Below are 23,060 nucleotides of genomic sequence, written 5' to 3' on the forward strand. Positions count from 1 at the left end.
CAAACTAATTAAGTTTCTTAAAGCTGAGATCACAGAAAGTGGATGAGCTCTTACACCAGCAAACTCGGTGGTAGTCCCATCCCTGATCGTTCAGGAGCTAACTCAGAGTGAGACAGAGTGGAAATTATCCAAATGTCCTGGGTTGACTATATGATGCTTTTATCCCCAATCGTCTTGTTCTGTTTATACCAAATAATAAGTTTTACACCTTTAAGACTCTCTTCCAGACAGTGAAGAGGGGAGGGAAGAAACGCGCAGTTTGTTTTCAGACTGCTCTCACTCCTCCACATTCCTGCTCCTGGACTGTGTTGTCTGTGGATGGACAGACAGACGGACAGAGCTCCTTTTTCCCTTTTTTTCTGCTTTTAGTTAGTTTTAGCTAGCTGAGGCAAAGAAGTTCCCTGGACTGTGATTTTTTCCTTTTTTCTTGGACCTGTTCAAGCCTGCTCTGGACTGAACACCCAGAAGAGCACCGGCAGCTCCACCTGTGGCCCCCTTGGCCGGGCCTGGGCCGCAGCGTTTCCAGCGCCGGAGGGACTGATCAGAGACTGAGTGAGACGAGCTGCAACCCGGGGAGGAGACTGTTCTGAGTTTGCTTTCTTTGGAGCCGTGAGAAGTTTTATTGTTTAATATTGTTTGGTTTCTATTGTTTAATAAACAGGTTTCTTTCCACTTTTTTCTCCAAGGAGATATTTTCTCCCGAACAGGTTAGAGGGGGGAGGGGCAATTGAATCTGCTTTTGTAGAGAAGCCCCTTTGGGGGTTATCTCCCAAACTTGCCCTAAACCAGGACACCAGAGTAGAAATTCATTTTGATTTAGGTAAAATGTACATCTTTGAATTAGAGATAAGGCGGGGGGGGGGGGGGGGTGGGGCTTGAACTTTGAAGTCTGTGGCTTGCAAACATAGCAGTTTGGTCTGACTGCCTGCTCTCGCAAAAGCCTATGCTCAAAGCAACTGCTTCAGCCGAAGGACAGATGAAGAGACTGCAGGAGGCAGGGCAGGGTGGCCCAGGAGTTCTTTCTGTACTTTCTGATAAAAAACTAGCTGCGAGGCTAACTAGCTGCAAGTGTAACATGAAATCATTAAAATGAGTATGTATGAACCTATTATGAAATTCCATGCATATGGATTAGTAAGTGAGATAAAAAAAGGATCTGGAGTTCTCTTGTATTTGCTGGGTTCCCCGACGCTGGGAGGAAAATTAAGGAATCTAACTCCATGTTCTTAGAAGGCTAATTTATTATTTTATGATATTATATTTTATTAAAGAACGCTATACTAAACTATACTAAAGAATACAGAAAGGATACAGACAGAAGGCTAGAAGGAATACTGATAAAAAACCTGTGACTCTCTCTTCAGAGTCTGACACAGCTTGACCCCTGATTGACCAATAAGTAAAAACAATTCACATGTTGGATAAACAATCTCCAAACCACATTCCAAAGCAGTAAAACACAGGAGAAGCAAATGAGATAATATTGTTTTCCTTTTTCTGTGAGGCTTCTCAGCTTCCCAGGAGAGAAATCCTGGGCAAGGGATTTTTCCAGAAAATATGATGGTGACAGAGTTCCCAGAGGTAAGCATGTCTTTTAAGGGGAGTGATCCCCACATGTGTCCAGCGCTATAATAAGCAACAACTTTTACAAAGTTGTGGAATTTGTTTTCTTTTTCCACAATTGAAGAGAGAACATGAAAACACACATTTCGGGGCTGAAAATCTTTTGAAACATCTAAAAAAGGTAGTAATAGGAAAGGGAATGACTGATATTGCACAATCAGTAGTGAGCAAATGTGAAATCTGCTGTAAAAACAACCCTTACACGAGGAAAAGAGTTGTGTTAGGAGTAACAAAAGCAGGGGATCATCCTGGAGATTACTGGCAAATAGATTTTGCAGAGTGACCACGCAAAGAGGGATACTGGTACATACTGGTATTAGTTGACATCTTCAGTGGATGGCCAGAAGCTTACCCCTGTTGCAGTAACACAGCCAAGGAAGTGGTGAAAGTTTTGCTCCATCATATAATTCCAAGGTTCAGGGTTCCTTTGGGGATGTCATCCAACAGTGTACCACACTTTGTCGCAACTGTGGTTAAGGAAGTTAGCTGGATTTTGGGAATGACTTGGGATTTGCATTCACCTTATAGATCCCAAGCAAGTGGTAAAGTTGAATGTATGAATGGAACCCTTAAAACACAAACTAGCAAAATTTGTCAGGAAACATCCATGACATGGGTTCAGGCCTTGCTTATAGCTTTACTGAGAATCTGCATACAACTAAGGTGGAGGGATAACATCAGTCCCTATGAAATACTGAATGGCAGACCATATCAGATTCCACATATTCCAGGTGAAATTCACATGAAGGGGAAACTTGATTTGCAGAAATATCTAATGTCTTTGTGTTCCACTTTGCAGAAACTCGAGGATTACATCATGCTATCCAGACCCATAGGACTGAACACACCTGCACATCCCCTCCAACCTGGAGACTGGGTCTATGTTAAGTGGTGGGACAGTGATCCTCTACAAGCCAAGTGGAGAGGACCATTCCAAGTTCTACTGACCACCCTCACCACAGTCAAAGTTGCTGGCAAAGGGCCCTGGATTCACTACTCCAGAGTTAAGAAAGTTTCTGCTCCTGAAACAACTGTAAAAACAGACTGATGCAGATGAAAAAAGTTTTAACTGATTTCTCTTCTGTGCCCAAAGAACTGTTCACAATAATCATTATTCTTTTTTGCATGATACCTGACTGTGCATTACTGTTGTTAGATGTTTATTATTATTTATTATTAATATTATTATATATTTATCTATTATTCCACATTTACTGTTAGATATTTATCGAGTATTAGATGTTTATTTACTATTAATCTGTTGTTAGATGTTTATTAGATGTTTATATTGATCGTTGTTTACTATTGTTAGATACTTATCTTTTTTTAAATACCTATTATTAGTAGATATTTAGAATGGAGTTTTGGCAAGTTAAAGCTCTTGTTGAGCCTCTAAAGGGGGGAAATGATGCCTCAGGTTTTAGCTTTTATATTTTTCAGATTTTGTACTGCTTTAGTGTGTAGTTCTGAGCTTCATATTAGGGGATAGTAAGCTCTCTCCACAGAATAGGCAGACAAAACAATTCCTTCTCTAGCTGGGGACTAAGAACAAATGATCCAAATTTCAGGCCAAAGAGCATAAACAACGTGAACTGAAGAGACAAAACCAAGAAGGACAGGACTTGATAAGAAAAAGCTGTAATTGGACAATTAGCTCCAATATGCTAATGGACCAGAACTCATAAAAGTGTGAGACCCTGTGACCGGTCGTCCATTTTGTGACCAGTTTGGGTTCATTTTGGGTGTAGCCCTATCTGGGCTCTTGTATCCATCCCAAGGTGTATCCATTGACGCCTTCTAATAAGCACCTACTTTATTCTTTAACTCCGTCTATTCTCTGTTCTAGGTCAGTTTTCACTCCAAACTCTCCAAAGGCACTGTTGGGTAGGGATTTGTTGGAGCAGCTGGAAGCAAAGATCACATTTAAGAATGGGGAGATTATTTTGGAGGTAGAAATCAACAATATGTGGAGATGCTAAGCTTAATGTTAACAACTGGTAAAACCAAAACTGAGGATGAAGAAGAGATTAACAAGAAAATAATAGATCAGGTATTTCCTGGGGTATGGGCCTCTAACATACCAGGAAGAGCAAAGAATGCACCTCCTGTGCAAGTCAAGCTTAAGGAAGGAAAACAACCAGTTAGGGTCCAACAGTACTCTTTGAAAAAGGAAGACAGAGAAGTTATTAGGCCGGTAATGGAGAACTTTTTGCAGCTGGAACTATTAAAAGAGTGTCAATCTGATTTTAATACTCCCATTTTACCTGTTAAAAAGCCTGATAGATCATACTGAATAGTACAGGACCTAAGAGCTGTTAACAAGATTACTGACTATCTGCACCCAGTGGTGGCTAACCCATACTTCCTAATGTTTGACACCTGAACTAACCTAGTTTACCATTTTAGATTTGAAAAATGCCTTAATTTGCCTCTCTATGAAGCCAGCCAGAAAATTTTTGCCTTTTAATGAGAGAATCCCAAGAGTGGGCATTAAGACTTAGCTCACATGGACAGTATTGCCCTAAGGTTTTAAAAACAGCCCCATGATATTCAGAGAAGAACTTGCAAGAGATCTAGAGTCCTGGGAAGCTCCATCAGAAGAAGGACAGCTGTTGCAGTATGTAGACAACCTCCTGATAGCTACCCGAACCAAAGAGGAATTAGTAGACTGGATGGTAAGCCTCCTGAACATTTGGGGTTTACAAGGGTATAGAGTAGCTCAGAAAAAGGCTCAGGAGGTAAAGCAAACAGTCATCTACCTGGGTTATGAGGTCAATGCTGGGCAAAGGACTCTAGGGCAAGATCGCAAAGAAGCAATATGTCAGACCCCAAAACCCCAGACACTAAAAGAACTGAGGACCTTTCTGGGGATGACCAGGTAGTGTAGGCTGTGGATTTACAATTATGGACTGTTGGTTAAACCCCCGTATGCCCTGATCATGGAGGGAAACAGACATCTCCAATGGAGAAAAGAAGCTACACACGCCTTTGACCAGTTAAAGAAGGTCCTCATGTCAGCTCCAGCTCTGGGGCTTCCAGATGCGAGTAAACCATTTTTTCTGTTTTCTCATGAGACGGAGCGGATTGCCCTGGGGATACTACCACAAGACATGGGCCCATATCAGAGAGCAGTTGCCTACTTTTCCAAGCAATTGGATGCGGCAGCTAAAGGATGGCCAGGGTGTCTCAGAGCTGTTGCTCCAGTGGTGCTGAATATCCAAGAAGCATGCAAGTTCACTCTGAGCCAAAAGATGACTGTGCTAGTGTCCCATACAGTGTCTGCAGTGCTGGAAGTAAAAGGCGGATGTCGTTATAGACCGCGACACTGCACAAAGCACCCAGACTCCATCAGAAGGGTGTATGAGAGAGATTTATTACAGCAACATGTTGCTTTTATAGTTTTTCAAGATATTTACATTTCCTTAACAGAAGCATACATTGCCCATTGGTAATAAGAAAGAAACAAAGTTCCTAATAGGTAACCAGGCAGCCATGTCATTTTGTGAGCCAGCTAAAATCCCTATCTTTTAAGTTTCCCTCTTCTATCACGTTGCCATAGTGATAGCCTTGACATGTTCCTTGAGAAAGATAAGGGGCTTTCCTTATCTCCAGGAAGCCTTCACTGGCTCACAAGAACAGCACAAAATGTCTTTCCCACAATTCCCCCTTTTTGTATTTGACCCACAAATACAACAGCTATGGACTTCTGCAGGGCCCTTGCAAAAATCCAAGCAGATGGAGGATCCATCCTTCATTCAAATAGCCAACTTCTACCAACTCCATAACACACACCCTCACAATCTTAGCATTCATATACAAACAAGGCACATAAAGACAGATCTTCAAATACCGTTACAGACCTCGCAATTTCCAGATGACACATTTGTAGCAGAATGACACCTTCACCTCTAGTCAAATAACTTTCTCACACAGAGAATCAGAGACCAAGTCATCTGCCTAGTCACCACTTAGAACCAAGTAGCATCCAGTTAACTTTACAACTGGTTGCTGCTATCATAATGGGCAACCAACCTAGTCGCTCAAAGTGTGGACTTCAGCTACTGACTCAACCCCTATGCAAAGGCAACACTTCTCCCTTAGGTACATCAAATTCCCCTATTTTGGGACTGTCGGTGCCCTGCAACAGGAAATGGTACAAGACACATTTCTCAGTACTACCAACCTCTCTGTAAGAGAATTCAAGGAAATGAAGCAAAAGTAACATCCACTAACTTAAATTTTGAATTTTCAGCGAAAGCCTATAACTCCCTTTACTCTGTCTCAAATTACCATCTTTACCACACATTCTTTGAGGGTCCATGCTTCCATCTACCTAATAACCAATGCAATTACCTACTCATTTTTAGAACCACCCATCCTATTCTTTTCCGTGTGCTTCAAATAGGGTTTAACACAACGGGCAGAGACCCAACAAGGGCCATTTTCTGTTAAAACACATGCATATCCTCTTCCCCATGTTACTAATTCCACTGGGCCAATCCACTTTCCTGTGATTAAATCTTTTACCCATATCTTAATACCTTTCTGAAACTTTGGTTGTTTTGAATTCAACAATGAAAAATGATAGAATATAGGAGACAATTGCAAGTCAGGTAAAGGACGTAAAAAGTTTAAGACATAGACAGCTTTGTCCAATCTCACTTGAGGAGACACCCTCTGCATTCCCCCTTTTTGTTTTTGTCCCTGCTGCTTCAACACACCATGGGCACGTTCAATAATTGCTTGGCCTGTTGAAGAATCAGGGATACCAGTAGAATCACCAACATCCCAGGCATGAAAAAACACCTGCAATTTCTTTGAAATATACGCCTGGCCGCTATCCGTCTTTACATGTGATGGAACGCCTAAGATGGAAAAGGTGTGGCAAAAATGACGAATAACATCCCGAGCTGTTCCACCTGCCGACGCTGAGGCAACCATGGCATGAGAAAAGGTGTCAATTGTAAGATGGACATACTTTAGACAGCCAAATTCAGGCATTTTTGTAACATCTGTTTGCCATTCTTGCAAAGGGAGTAAGCCTCTAGGATTAGTACCATAGTATTGTGAAACATGAGATATATGACAATCAGGGCAAGAAGAAATAATCAACTTTGCTTCACTATGTGATAATTTAAATTTCTGCCGTAGCGCCTGAGCACCCTGATGAAAAAATTGGTGAGATAGAACAGCTTGCTGTAACCCATTAGGCACCATTTTTACTGCTGAGGCAGCCACAAGGGAATCCACATAGGCGTTACCTTCAACAAAGAAACCAGGTAGCGATGTATGGCTACAAATGTGCATAATAAGAATGCTTTTGATTACGAATAACAGTCCACAATTTCAACAGCATAAAAAATGATGGTTTCTCCTTTACATTACACAACACAGCTTGATCCAGCTGTTTCACCAAATTAGCAACATAAACAGAATCAGTAACTATATTTATAGAACTAGGAAATAAAGGCCAAAAGTATGGCACAAAGTTCAATTAACTGAGGAGACCCTTGTTGAACCATTACTTCATATTCCCAGCAGTCATCCTTCTTCCAGGCTACAGCAGCTCTTCCAGTTCGTCCAGATCCATCTGTAAAAACTGTTGCACCTTCTACTGGCACAGAAGAGCAAAGTTGTTTCCCCTGAAAGGGAATCCTCTTAGTGAAATTCAAAATAGGATGAGAAGGTAAATTATATGCTATCCGACCTGTAAAGGAGGATAAAGCAGATTGCAGCTCATGATTGTTTTCGAAACACAACTCAAAATACCATTGTTGTACTGGTATGACAATAGTTACAGGATCATGGCCTAAGATTTCATGGCAGCATCTGTGAGCTTTGATAATGATGTCTGCAAAAAGCTCATACAGACCTGGAGCTGGTTTTTTGGGACCTGAAAGACAAAAATATCCACTCCAAAATATGCAATTTATGTTCCCATTTATCATTCCATTGACACAATAATCCACATAGTATCTCATCATATCTCAAAATAAATAATTGCACACCAACAGAAACAGCTATCCTGCTAACAAATTTAGATGCCAAGGCCAATTCAACTTCTTCTACAGCTTTTTTTGCTGCAGTGGTCAAATGTCTCTCATCGGTAGAAGAAGCAACCCCTGATAATAAGTCATACAAAGGTTGCAGTTGATGATTAGTTATCCCCAAGTATGGCCTAAGCCAACCTATTGCACCAACCAATTTCTGTACGTCAACCAGCGGTTTTAATTTCAATGTTGAATTTTACAGGTTGAGGCACAATTTGTGTATTGGTGATTATCAAGCCCAAATATTTCCAAGGAATCTTTCTTTGAACTTTCTCCGGGGCGATAACCAAACCAAAGGCTTCTAAATTTTTCACAGCACATTGTTGGAGAGCCAATAATTGTTGTTTATCCTCGGACACCAACAAGATATCATCCATATAGTGGTAACAATAACAATTGCTAAATTGCTCTCAGACCTTAGATAAAGCCTGTGCCACAGCCCATTGACAAATACTTGGAGAATTTCTCATTCCTTGAGGTAAAATGGTCCACTGATATCTTTGGCCCAGTTCCTCAAGAGTTAAAGAAGTCACAGTAAAGGCGAATTTTTCCTTATCCTGATCAGCCAATGGAATTGTAAAAAAGCAGTCTTTCCAATAAATGATAATTATTTTCCATCCTTGCAGAATCACTGTAGGTGTTGGGAGACCTGATTGCAAAGCACCCATTGCGGCCATCACAGCATTTATCCGCCGCAAATCGTGCAAAAGTCTCCATTTACCCGATTTCTTTTTTACTACAAACACAGGTGTATTCCATGGACTAAATGATTTTTCAACATGTCCAGCTCGTAATTGTTCTGTCACTAAGCCTTGCAGGGCAAGAAGCTTTTCAGTAGGCAGGGGCCACTGATCAATCCAGACAGGCTTATCTGTCAGCCATGTCAAGGACACAACCGGACGTTTAAGGCTGTGCATCCCAGTGGCCCCCACTAAAATTTCGTTGTAATTTTAACACCCCATTGGGTTAAGCAATCATGCCCCCATAAGTTAGGTTGAGCATTAGTAACATAAGGTCAGATGTTAGCTTGTTTGCCTTCTGGATGTGTTACAGTAATCGCAATAGCAGATAAAGCACCAGCAGTTGACCCACCTAACCCAACAACTCCAAAAGTTGATTGAGTGAGGGGCCATGTTGGAGGCCAAACAAACTGTGAAATTATAGTTACATCTGCTCCTGTGTCAAGTAAACTTGATATTATTGTAGTTTCTGGGTGATATCCCTAAGCAGTGACCAAACATTGTATTATCGGATGGTCATCTGTTACCTTTTGGGTCCAAAGAACCTGAGGTGGTCCTGTCGATCCAAAACCTCCAGTACCACAACTCCGGTCCACTACAGTTGGAACACAACTCATAAAAGAAACAAGTTGAGCAATACAAGTACCTTTTTGAATGACAACAGGAGGTTCATTAACAGACACCATAGCCTGAATTTGTCCCACATAATCAGAATCAATAAGACCTAAATGGACATTAATACCTTCAATAGTGCTACTAGATCTTCCCATCAGAAAAGCACTCAAACCTTGGCCTATAGGACCATAGGCATCAAGAGGCACTTTACATATACCTCTTGTCAAAATAGTCACCGTGTCAGCTACCGGTATATCAATTCCTGCCGAGCTTCTTGTGGCCCCTGTGTATCGGTCACAAATGGAGAGCTTTGCAGGGCTGGCAGGGCTCATGATTGTCGTCGGGATATTTGTGTCTCCACGCACCCCTTCGTGTTCCCCTTCCAGTTTCCCTGCACTTGTCGACCACCTGAAAAAGATCTTAACTTACAAAATTTAGCAATCTGACCAAAGTTACCACAACAATAACAAGGCACTTTACCAGTCCAAATTACCCTAGAGTGTATACATCATCCAGCAGTTTGAGGGCATTGTGTCTTCCCATGCCCTGATTCTTCACAAGCAGAACATCTGGGTGAGGACTTCATGACTCTTGCCAAGGCAGCCATTTTATGCTCATCAGAGCCAACCTTTGAGCAAGCAACTACAAGATCAGACAGAGAGAGGTCTCCCGGTAAAGAATCAATAATTCTCCTGCAATCTTCATTCGCATTGTCCCGAGCTTGCTACCTGCATAAAGTTTGCCTCAACTTATCATCTTCTACTTGCTTCTCAAGGGCTGCAGCAACCCTCTCCACAAACTGCAGAAAAGGTTCCTTCACCCCTTGCTGGATGGTAATATACCTTGGTTTAGGAGCTGCCATCTCCATTGTTTTAAGTAAGGCACTCATACCCAGCTGCTGGGCCTGTGCCAGAACCAGGGGGTCCCATCTTGCCTGCAAATCCAGATTAGAGAACGGTCCATTGCCCAGCAAGGCATCAACTCCCACAGCATGACGTGGATCGTGCTGAGATAGTTGCATATTGTCCAATGCTACTCTTTCAACCATTTGTTTCCAGGTAGCTTGAAATACACCATACTGCACTGGCTGAAACAGAATCGTAGCAAGGTGAACAATATCATAAGGCGCAAGTACATCAGCATTTAGAACACAAATCCCTTGCATCGCCTGTGAAGAGTTAACAATATACTGATCTACTTTTGACTGAAGATCCTGCACAACCCTCCATGCAAAAACCTGATGGCTGTCTTGTTGTTCTGAATTAGGAGCAGCTTTGAAAACAGGAAAAGCCACAAGCCCACCAGAAGCAACAGCAGCCATCTCCATCCTTTTAGGTGGACCTATTTTCTCTAACAAATTCCAATCTCCCATTTTAGCTGCTTTCATTCTCACATGCTCCCAAAATTGCAAAGGATGTCGAGGAGTCACAGCCACCTGGCAGGGAGGCAGGGTCCAAGAAACAGCAGGCCTGGATCTGTTATGAGGTCTTACAGAAACAGATCCCTGTGTCTTTTTACATGTAGCTATAACCGGCAGTTTATCATCAGAACTATCACTAGACAAAGAAGGACATAATGTTAAAGACTGCATTTGTTCAACCAGTTCGGGGGGGGGGGGGGGGGGGCAGACGGCTCAACTGGGGGTGGAGCGGAGGCAGACTGACTCAAAGGAGGGCAAAGGAGGGGCGGACAGCTCAAGGGAAAGCAGGGAGAGAGCAGCCGAACCATGGGAGCGTGGGGGAGGAGCAGCTGACTGAGGTACAGGTAACGGAGGGGCAGCCGATCCAGGGGAGGGTGAGGGCGGAGCAAACGGCCCAGAGAGAGAGAGAAGGGCCGATGACCCAACCTGTTTTTCACTTTGCTTCTTCTGTAACTTCATTTTTGCTAATTGCTGTGCAGGCGTAATATACTTCGATTTAGTACTCAGTTCAACTAACTGCTGAGCCGGTGAAGTATACACAGGTTTAACATAGTCTTTTGGAGATAAATACTGAGGAACAGTCTTAGCCTGCCATTTGATTCTCACAAGAGCAAACCCTGGGGGAACCTCCACAGCAACTGCGGCAGACTCCTCCAGGGGAGATACATCGACAGGCTCAGCCTCATCTTCCTCCTGTTCCTCTGCTTCAGTTTCTTGCTCTAAGTCCTGTTCCTCCAATTCCTCCCCTCTATCTTGTTCTGCTTTCCATTCCTTCAATGCCTCATACAACAATCTCCAGGTAGTAGCCAAATCGACAACTGTCTTATCCCCTTTAGATATCACTTCCCATAGTCTTTTCCCAACCTTTTTCCATGCCCGGACACTGAAAGCAGTGTTGGCATCAGCTTCAAAGTCCTGTGATTTACACCATATCAGAAAACTACGATGAGCATAATCAGAAGCTTTAACATTTTTCCTTTTCAGCTAAAGTTTTCCACGTGGGCAAAACAGTTTTCCTCGTTTGATAAATTATTTCCCATTATTTTCCCAATCACTCACCTGGAATCAGATGTCTGAATTAGGTCCGGACCTCCGCAGCGTCCTTGCTGCCTTCACTCATTTTTAGGGTACCCTTCAACTTTTTCTCTCTTTTTTTTTCTTTATTTTTTTATGGTCCAGTTGCAATCACGGTGGGCAGCCACCAGATGTCGCTATAGAAGGCGACACTGCACAAAGCACCCAGACTCCATCAGAAGGGTGTATGAGAGAGATTTATTACAGCAACATGTTGCTTTTATAGTTTTTCAAGATATTTACATTTCCTTAACAGAAACATACATTGCCCATTGGTAATAAGAAAGAAACAAAGTTCCTAATAGGTAACCATGGAGCCACGTCATTTTGTGAGCCAGTTAACGTCCGTATTTTTAAGTTTCCCTCTTCTATCACATTGCCATAGTGATAGCCTTGATGTGTTCCTTGAGAAAGATAAGGGGCTTTCCTTATCTCCAGGAAGCCTTCACTGGCTCACAAGAACAGCACAAAATGTCTTTCCCACAGGCGGACACTGGCTTTCTTCCAGATTTGGAGGACACCCCCCTTGATAATACAGAGACCTGGTTCACTGATGGGAGCAGTTATGTCATCAGCACAAAGAGATAGGCTGGTGTCCTGGTTTAGGGCAAGTTTGGGAGATAACCCCCAAAGGGGCTTCTCTACAAAAGCAGATTCAATTGCCCCTCCCCCCTCCAACTGGTTTGGGAGAAAATATCTCCTTGGAGAAAAAAGTGGAAAGAAACCTGTTTATTAAACAATAGAAACCAAACAATATTAAACAATAAAACTTCTCACTGCTCCAAAAAAAAAGCAAACTCAGAACAGTCTCCTCCCCGGGTTGCAGCTCGTCTCACTCAGTCTTTGATCAGTCTCTCTGGTGCTGGAAACGCTGCGGCCCAGGCCCGGCCAGTGGGGGCCACAGGTGGAGCTGCCGGTGCTCTTCTGAGTGTTCAGTCCAGAGCAGGCTTGAACAGGTCCAATAAAAAAAAGGAAAAAATCACAGTCCAGGGAACTTCTTTGCCTCAGCTAGCTAAGACTAACTAAAAGCAAGAAAAAAAGAGAAAAAGGAGCTCTGTCCAGCTGTCTGTCCATCCGCAGACAACACAGTCCAGGAGCAGGAATGTGGAGGAGTGAGAGCAGTCTGAAAACAAACTGCGTGCTTCTTCCCTCCCCTCTTCACTGTCTGGAAGAGAGTCTTAAAGGTGTAAAACTTATTATTCGGTATAAACAGAACAAGACAATTGGGGATAAAAGCATTATATAGTCAACCCAGGACAGCTGGGTATGCTGTCACCACCTGCAGAGAGGTAATAGAGTCTGGACTGCTACCAAGAAACACCTCTGCACAAAAGGCTGAAATAATTGCTTTAACCTGTGCTTTAGAATTGGGAAAAGGAAGATAAATCAACATTTATACAGACTCAAGGTATGCATTTGGGGTTGTACATGCACACGGAGCGATTTGGAAAGAACAGACTGTTGAATTCATAAGGGAAAAGTATTAAACATGCACAAGAGATAATAAAACTGTTGGAAGCAGTTCAGCTACCTGAGAAGGTAGCCATTATGCATATCAAGGCACACCAGAAAGAGAGCTCTGAATTGGAAGAAGGGAATGAGCTGGAGGACAGAGAGGCAAAAGAAGGGGCTGAAGGTGAGAAACCTGTTGAGGCAGCCTTAATCTCACATGGACAAATTTCCTTCGAAGGTCAGCCAAACTATAACAAGAAAGACAGAAGGCTTATCGAGGATGAGAAAGAGAGCTATAACCAGGAAGGGTGGGCTGTTATAAAGGAAGGAAAAAGAAAGCTTGTTATTCCCTCTCATTTACTATGGTCACTTGTAAAAGAGGAACATCAGAAAACACATTGGGGAGTTGATGCTTTGCATAACTATTTAAAAGACAGGATTCTAGCCAGAAATTTACAAAGTATGATTATTCAAATGACCCGACAATGTGATCTTTGCCTCCAAACTAAGCCCAAAAATATCCCCAAACCAAAGCTTGGACAAATTGTGAAAGGCTATAGGCCTGGACAACAATGGCAAATTGATTTTTCAGAACTCCCCAGAAAAGGGGGTATCGATATTTATTAGTATTAACAGATACCTTTTCAGTATGGCCAGAAACCTTTCCTCCCAGAACTGCCAAAGCACAAGAGGTAACCAAAGCATTGTTACAAGAAATAATGCTACACTTTGGAGTCCCAGTCACACTATCCTCAGATAGAGGACTACACTTTATTTCAAAAATTGTGCAGCAAATTAGCCACCACTTAGGCACAGACTGAGAGCTTCACACTCCATATCACCCTCAGTCAAGTGGCTAAGTTAAACTTTTTGCAGAAAAAACTTTGGAGCCACAGTGGGAAGGACCATTCCAGGTGCTCCTCACCACCTTTACTGCAATCAAAGTTAAGGAACAAAACACCTGGATTCACCATACGTGAGTGAAAAAGGCTCCTGAAGAACCTTGGAAAGTGACACCGGGTGATAATGAACTGAAACTAAAGCTTACTCGGGCAAAATGAGCATATTGCGGTCAGGAACATTAGTTTTGTTTATAGCTGTAACAATAATTCAGGAAAGTACTTCTACTCAGAACAATGTTGAATAGCCTTGGTCCAAAGCTTTTAATTGGGTCACTGGCTATATGGGAGGTTATTCTGTTATCAAAGATCTGAACCGATCAGCTGTAGTCATGCACGGGGACTCGGTGTATGAAAAGCATGAGTGGCAGCATGAAAAGTCAAGGTGGTGGGTAGGATGGACACTTCGAGGAATTATGGGAGAGGTCATCAAAGTAGGATGCTGAATGATCAATGGGACTACCCATGAGAAGCAAGAGAAATTTATGTTTCATCTGCTCCGGTAGACAGAATATGTAATAATCATCCCAACAAATTGGAGTGTTGGCATAATTTTACACTAACGCAAACTGTTACAGTAGTGTACATTTGGGCCCAGAGTACTATGGGACTTTGATTCAAATTTACAATAGATGCCATGCCTACCACAACCACAACAACAACAACCAAATTGGCTACAAGCACCTGAGCCTCAACTGTGCTCCCTAAGCTTGAACCCAAAGTCTATGAAATTGGACCATATGTAGTCAGAAACATGGGACAGCAACAATTATTGTTTAACCCAGAATGGTCCCTCAAGCGTGTTGAACTGTTGATGTAGATGAACATTTCAAAGATTCACCCAGCTTGTTCTCCTTTTCTAAAAACATCCTTTGAAGGTTGGACAACATGGTTGCAGAAGCAAGCTCATTTTAGAGGCAGAATATGAAGGGATTTGACTGGAATGATAGGTACAGAGCTAGGGGTTTTGAACAGAATTGATTCCAAAATATTAATAGACAAACTGGCCACTGCAACTAGTGATTTGGCAAAAATAAAGCAGCCTTTACAATCATCTTTGTTGGCATTAGGGGCTAACCAATGGCAAGTTTCGAAAGTCCTACCAAATTTAAAGGAAGCTGAAGACCAAGACCACAAATGAATAGTAAAGGCACTTAGTATGGCTCAAGATAAAGTATCTTTTGCTCTTAGTTGTATACAAGCACAGTTGTGGATGCAGTCAACAGTCTTTAGTTATAAGAGAAGGAAGTGAAGGCATTTTCCCAACTGAAATCCGAAAAGTTGTTTGGGATAATGCCTTGAGTTCAGAAAGAAGACTGCAGTCTTGGTGGACTATGGTAAATTTTGCTTATGACCCCATTACTAATGTAGCCAGTGCCTTCATACTTACCCTACGTAGAGCTATAATCTATGTTATCCACCTTATCATTGCATTAGGATTAAATTGTGAGAAGGCAGTACTATACCCCTCTGAACATCGGGTATGGACCAGGATGGTAGAGAAGAAATGGCAAACTGTAAACGTAGAATCCTGTGTTACTTGAGAATAGTAGGGATTCGTCTGTGAAAGTAATACCATTGATGTCCAAGATACTGAACAGGGTGTATGCCACTTTGAGATCCATCCAGACACCATTCAGAAAATGGTGCTTATATACATTGGTCAGGGCTGTGTATGCTTGAGAATTGCCTGTGCCTCAGTAAAAATAGAAAATGAAGACAGATATTTGCCTGTTAAAAATCACTCCAACTTTTGCATTTGTAATTTTGTTAACATTGTAGGGTGCAATTTTATATATTCAGTACCAGTTGTCTCCCACCAATTGATAAAGGCCAACTACACAATGTATTACCATTTATGACCTGCACCTACTGGCATGAACCTTACCTTGGTAAAGCAGCTAATCACAGAATCACAAGGTTGGAAGAGACCTTCAAGATCATTGAATCCAACCTGTTCCCTGACACCTCAACTAAACCATGGCACCGAGTGCCCCATCCAGTCTTTTTTAAAAACATCCAGGGATGATAACTCCACCACCTCCCTGGGCAGACCATTCCAGTACATTATCACTCTTTCTGTGAAAAACTTATTCCTAATATCTAACCTATATTTCCCTTGGTGCAGCTTAATACTGTGACCTCTCGTTCTGCCAGTTGCTGCCTGGAGAAAGAGACCAATCCCCACCTGACTACAACTACCCTTCAGGAAGTTGTAGAGAGTGATAAGGTCGCCTCTGAGTCTCCTTTTCTCCAGGCTAAACAACCCCAGCTCCCTCAGCTGCTCCTTATAGGGCTTGTGTTCCAAGCCCCTCACCAGCCTCATTGCCCTCCTCTGGATGCGCTCAAGCATCTCAATGTCCTTCCTACACAGAGGGGCCCAGAACTGGACACAGTATTCAAGGTGCGACCTCACCAGTACTGAGTACAGGGGGAGAATGACCTCCCTGCTCCTTCTGGCCACACTATTCCTGATACAAGCCAGGATGCCCTTGGCCTTCTTGGCCACCAGGGCACACTGCTGGCTCATGTTCAGCCAGCTGTTGACTGGTACTCCCAGGCCCCTTTCTGCCTGGGTACTGTCCAACCACACCGTCCCCAGCCTATAACGCTGCAGGGGGTTATTGTGGCCAAAATGCAGGACTCGGCACTTGGACTTATTAAACTCCATATTGTTAGACTCTGCCCATTCATCCAGCGGTTCCAGCTCTCTCTGCAGAGCCATTCTACCTTCCAACAGATCGACACATGCTCCCAGCTTAGTGTCATCTGCAAATTTACTAATGAAAGACTCAATACCCTCATCCATGTCATCAATAAAAATATTGAACAGAACTGGCCCCAGCACAGACCCCTGAGGGACACCACTAGTGACTAGCCGCCAGCTGGATGCAGCACTGTTCACCACCACTCTCTGGGCCTGGCCATCCAGCCAGTTCCTAACCCAGCAAAGAGTGCTCCTGTCCAAACCATGGCCTGTCAGCTTTTCCAGGAGTATGCTGTGGGAGACAGCGTCAAAGGCCTTGCTCAAGTCCAAATAGGCAACATGCACAGCCTTTCCTGCATCCACCAGACGGGTCACCTGGTCATAAAAGGAGATCAGGTTGGTCAAACATGACCTACCCCTCCTAAACCCCTGCTGGCTGGGTCTGATACCCTGGCCATCCTGTAGATGCTGCATGATGACACTCAATATAAACTGCTACATTATCTTGCCAGGTACTGAGGTCAGGCTGACTGGTCTATAATTACCAGGATCCTCCTTCCCACGCTTTTTGTGAATGACTGTCACATTGGCCAGCTTCCAGTCATCTGGAACCTCGCCAGTGAGAAAAGACTGTTGGTAGATAATGGAAAGTGGCTTCACAAGCTCATCTGACAGCTCCCTCATCACCCTGGGATGGATCCCATCTAGTCCCATAGATTTATGAATATCCAAGCATCTCAGAAGTTCTCTGACTGCCTCCTCTTGAATAATGGGGAAATCATCCTGTTTACTGGCACCATCAACCAACCCAAGAGGACAGTTGTCCTGGGGAGAAGCCGTCTTCCCACTAAAGACTCAGGCAAAGAAGGCGTTAAGCACTTCCGCCTTCTCCTCATCTGCAGTTACTAAGTTCCCTCCCGCATCCAGTAGAAAGCAAAGGTTGGTCTTACCCTTCTTTTTGCCGTTAATACATTTGCAAAAATATTCTTTATAATCCTTTACAAAAGTTGCCAAATTAAGTTCGAACTGAGCTTTGGCCTCCCTAATTCTTTTCCTACATGCCCTAGCAGCCCCCTTAAATACTTCCTGAGAGACCTGACCCTCCTTCCAAAGATGATACATCCTCCTTTTATTCCTAAGTTCCTTCAAGACCTCCTTGCCTATCCAAGCTGGATGTTTACCTCATCGACTTGTCTTTGGGCACACGGGGACAGTCTGTTCCTGTGCCCTCAGGATCTCTGTTTTAAAGTATGCCCACCTTTCCTGAACTCCTTTGTTTTTAATGGCTGCTTCCCAAGGAACTCTCTGATTAAGTCTCCTAAGCAGGCCAAAGTTTGCCCTCAGGAAGTGCAATGTAAGAGTCGTATTGGTGTTCCTCCTCATTTCACCAAATATCAAGAACTCTATAATTTCATGATCACTCTGCCCCAAAAGCCTCCAACCACCACATCTCCCACCAGCCCATCTCTACTTGAAAACAGCAGGTCTAACATAGTCCCTCACCCGGTGGGCCCACCCACCAGTTGTGATAAAAAGCTGTCCTCCATACACTCTAAAAATTTCCTGGACAGCCTCTTTTCTGCTGTATTAAGTTCCCAGCAGATGTCTGGTAGGTTGAAGTCACCTACGAGAACAAGGGTTGGTGATCCTGAAACAGTACCTTAGCTGCTTATAGAATAAGTTGTCCACCTCTTCTTCCTGGTTGGGTGGATGATAACAGACTCCCAGTAGGATGTCAGCCTTGTTGGCTTTCCCCTTAATACTTACCCATAGGCATTCAACTCCATCTTCATTAGTTTCAATATCTATGGCGTCAAAAGCCTCCTTAATACAAAGGGCCACCCCTCCACCTCTTCTCCCTTTCCTGTCTCTTCTGAAGAGCTTGTAGCCATCCAGTGCAATGCTCCAACTATGTGAGACATCTCACCATGTTTCTGTGATGGTGACTACATCATAGCTCTGCTGTTGCACCATGGCCTCCATCTCTTCCTGTTTGTTACCCATGCTGCGTGCATTGGTATACATGCACCTCAGCTGGGCTACTGATTTCTCTCCTAACTCAGGCTTACCACCCTTGGGCCTGCTTCCAGACAGCCCAGATGCATCCCCTTCCCCATTCAGACCTAGTTTAAAGCCCTCTCAACAAGCTCTGCCAGTTCATGAGCTAAAAACCTTCTGCCCTTGACAGAGAGATGTATCCTATCTGGTTCCAGTAGAGCAGGTGCCATAAAAGTTGCCCCATGATCAAAGAAATTTTGCCAATGACACCAACCCTTGAGCCACTTGTTAATGATGTGAGTTCTCCTATTCCTTTCACTGTTTTTCTCTGCCACCAAAGGGACTGAGCAGAACACTGCCTGTGCCCCTGTCCTATCGACCACTTGACCCAGTGCCCTAAAGTCCCTTTTAATCACCTTGACACTCCTCTTTTCAATCTCATCACTGCCAGCCTGGAGTATCAGCAGTGGGTAATAATCAAAGGGCCGAATCAGCCCAGGAAGTCTCTCAGTGATATTTCGTAGCCGGGCCCCAGGGAGGCAACAGACCTCTCTGTGGGGTGGGTCTGGTCAACATATGGGGCCCTCTGTTCCCCTCAGAAGGGAATCACCCACTACGATTGCCCTTCTTTTCTTCTTGATGTTAGAGGTGGTACTCTGTCTTTTAGATGAGTCATAATTGGGAGGCTCACTGGGCAGATAGTTTTCTTCTAAATCATCTGGCTGGCTCTCTAGATCCAGGGCCTCATACCTATTCTGAAGTGGCACCTGGCTAGGGGATGGGGGGCAGGAGGAATTTTTATTATTACCTCCCCGAGCAGGGACCCATTTCCACTCCCCTTCATCTACCAGGTGCCCTTCTATTGCCTGAGAGTGAGAGGCATATGAGTCCTCTGACTCTTGGTGGGCCTCTCTTAAAGATGTAAGGGCTAAACTCCACCAGTCTATTTCCCTTTCACTATCCCTGATACTCCTTAATCTTTCAACTTCCTCCCTAAGCTCGGCCACCAGCGAAAGGAGGTTGTTCACCTGTTCATACCATAGGCAGGCCTCCTCCACAACACCCCATGAAACCACTGATAAGCTCAAACACTCCAGGGAGGAATGGGTCTGTACAGACCCATCCTTTTTGGAGGGCTCCACTTGGTCACAAACACTTGTACCAAACACAGATTTTGACCAAGTTAAAACCATTACTAAGAGAAAGCCCAAAATCAAGCAGCCAACAGAAACACCTCAAACACAAAGCACACCTAACTAGCAAGAAGACCTGCAACCCTGCCTGCTTGCCCTGCCTTCGCGAGCTGCTGTGCAAACTGCCATGACCACACCCCTGTTTGCCCTCTCCTGTTCACCATGCTCCCCAGAGGCCGCTGTTAATGAGTCACTCCGGAACAAAGGATGCTCCTCCTCCCGTTCCTGAATGGCTCACAATGCCATAAATAAAACATCAGTGCCACAATAAAACATCAAGATCTGAGCGAGATCTTGAGAGAAATTAAAGAGAATGGAGAAAAGGTTTTAATAACTGTTCATCATGATGCAGAGGAAATTAGCAGGGTTTTGCAAAGAATAAAGCAAGAAGCAAGTAATCATTGGTGGGATGTACTTTTTGGATGGTCATTGAAAGCAACTGGTAGACTTAATACCCTAATCCATCCAATTATTGTTTTGCTCATTCTAGTTGGCATAAGCTTAATTTTTTCCATTGCAATACCTATGTGGAATTGGAGGATGCTACAACAAGTAGCAGTTTTGACTTCATTGTCAAGAGCATATGGTATAGCCTTGAAAGATACTTACCATATGACTTGGTTAGATGAGGAACAATCTGTGTATTAGTAAAAGAATTTACTAACCCTATAGAAAAAGGGGGAAAATTAATCAAGGGTTTAAAGAAATTGAAAGAGTTAAGAGTTTAGCTAGATTTAGTTAGGAGGATAGAAACAATTTATAATGATTAAAAGTATACCAAGAAGAGTAGAAGCAATGGGGAATAGTTAATTATTAGCAGATGGAGTAGTTAAGGCTAGGGTAATATATGACTGGTTTATCTTTACTGTGTTTGAAGAAGCAGGATGAGAATGCGGATTTAATTGTGAAAAAGAAGAGGACTGTGACTTCACCTGTGCCCCGAAACCAACAAAGACCAAGTTGGGGAGCTTGGACTATAGCCCAGGGGTTAGAAAGCCTGCCAACACACAAAGGCAAAAAAGTCACCTTGAGGAAGATGTTTATTACTTCAGCTTCAAAGGACCACTCGCCATTTCAAAACCCATTGACCCATTTGAAGTGAAGGATTGCGCAAATGTGAAGGAACTTTGAACTCATTATAATACATTTTAATACAAAGTGAGGGTAGGCAGGGTTAGGTAATGAATATGTATAGGCATTCCGTGAAATTATATGAATATGTAAGACTATTTTTGATAAATAATGGAGCTGGGGGCTTTGTGATTCCACACATCTTTGGGAGGTTACTCTCTATGTGTCCAGCGCTGTCAATAAACATACCACTTTCTGACTTTAATTGGTTGGAGAATTCTATTCCGTGCTTCAATTCAGCCTAATAAACATGAAGAAAATGTTTGAATTGTTTGTGAATACACACAATCTAGGCACAGTGACTTGACAACTTGTGTATCTTATGAAACATGTTTTGATGGGTAGATGTATCTTGTTTCTTGTGAGTACTTTGAATGTAAAGATTCCAATATCTTAAACCTTCTAGGATTTATCAAGTTTTTACTTAAATATTAGCGAAGAAATGTATTATATTCTTAGTATCAGTTAAAACTGCACACTTACTGACTTCTGGCTTCAACCCAAGTATCTCAACTATGAGTGAAATGTTACAGCTAAAGAGACCAAATTGAGCGCTGCCATGACAACTTTCCAGACACCTGGAGGCTGCAACCAATTTGCATTTTGATTTACGTAAACCCCAGTGTATCCACCTCCTCTTTCCTGACATTTTTAGCATTTCTTTTGCTTAAATGCTTGGTTTAAGGCAAATTTGGCATAAAACCTCTAAAGGGGTTGCCTCCAGAAAGCAAATTCAAGTGGGTCCTTCCCCAACTGGTTCAGGGAAAAAAAAAAAAAAAAAAAAAAGAAAAGACAATATTAAAGAATAAAACTTCTTGCTGCTCTAAAAGAGATGACAAATTCAGAATGTCCCCTTCGTGGGCTGTAGCTCAGCTTACTCAATCTCTTATCAGTCCCTCTGGCACTGGAATTGCCACAGCTCAGGCCCTGCCTGGTGGGCCACAGGTGCGAGCTGCTGGTGGTCTTCTGAGTGTTCAGTCCAGAGCAGGTTTAAACAGGTGTAAGGAAAAAGAAAAACTACAGTCCAGGGAACTTCTCTGCCTCAGCTGGCTAAAAACTAACTAAAAGTAAAGGAGAGCTCTGTCTCACTGTCTGTCCATCCATTCGCAGACAACACGGGAGCAGGAATGTGGAGGAGTGAGTGAAGTTTTTGATAAGAAACTGCGTGCTTCTTCTTCCACCCCCCCCTCCTTCGCTCTCATAACCAATCTTAAAGGTGCAAAACTTCTTTCTGGGCTAAACAGACAAATGGCGATATGAGCATCATAAAGTCACCCCAGGACATTCCACCCCTTATCCCCATATCGTGAGCTTATTAATAAAACTAATATATATTCTAACTCTACAAAGACATACATTTTACATACAATATGCAGCTATATATAGACAATGGCAGTAACATTCACCAAACAGTGATATTTACACATAGTTTTTACTTAACAATCAGATCTCCCGGAGGTACACATTGTGCTGTTCCATCTTTCTGCATTATTTACCATGTGCAACCTGGTCCCTGAGCAAAGACAACTCTACAGATGGGTTTGTTTGTACTCGAGGCAGAACTGATCTAAACTGTTTTTCTTAACAAACCTCTGACGTACTATTGGGACTTTATCTAATGCATGCAGGGGCTTCGACTGGGCAGGGCCTGCTCGGCTGGTGGAACCTTGGATGTTAACTAACCAGGGGGCCTTTGTAGGATGCTGTTCCTAATTTTTGAAAGATCCCCTACCCAATGATTTTAAGGTGGTTTTTAATAGTGTATTGTGCTTCTCTACTTTGCCTGCAGCTGGTGCATGGTACGGGATATGGTATACCCACTTAATGCCATGTTTCCTAGCACAGGTGTTGATAAGGTGTCACCCTGATTTTTTAAGATTTTCTAAGCCTTCTGATGTTTGTATTCTTGTAGCAAACTTTCTCACACACTTTCTGTAAACAACTTATTGTTTTTCATTCTTTTTTGGAGGAGGAGAAATTTGATGGACTGTTGGTTTGTCCAGTGTCATTGAAGAGGTGGCACTTTCACCTTCCAATCCACTGTCACCTTTGGAAATCTATAAATGTTGGAGTCAGAAAATAAACTTTCCTTTTTTCCCTTGAGAGCAGCAGCGTGTCTGCGTCGTGTTGTTTTGTGTCCTATAGTGGCATCTGATGA

At 43.0% G+C, this 23,060-nt stretch overlaps 2 long non-coding RNA genes across 2 annotated transcripts; both read left to right on the forward strand.

The window, feature by feature from the left end:
• Positions 1 to 280: 280 nt before the first annotated feature.
• LOC135289017 (uncharacterized) lies at positions 281 to 3,873 on the forward strand. The gene is made up of 2 exons (XR_010351807.1): positions 281 to 609; positions 2,423 to 3,873. It is a non-coding gene; the product is annotated as an uncharacterized LOC135289017 (long non-coding RNA).
• A 6,839-nt stretch (positions 3,874 to 10,712) lies between these two features.
• On the forward strand, positions 10,713 to 21,107 carry LOC135289101 (uncharacterized). Its single transcript, XR_010351900.1, has 2 exons — positions 10,713 to 10,792; positions 20,649 to 21,107. It is a non-coding gene; the product is annotated as an uncharacterized LOC135289101 (long non-coding RNA).
• The last annotated feature ends 1,953 nt before the right edge of the window (positions 21,108 to 23,060 follow it).

This window comes from Passer domesticus, chromosome W (genome assembly GCF_036417665.1).
Source record: "Passer domesticus isolate bPasDom1 chromosome W, bPasDom1.hap1, whole genome shotgun sequence".
Classification (NCBI taxonomy): Eukaryota; Metazoa; Chordata; class Aves; order Passeriformes; family Passeridae; genus Passer; species Passer domesticus.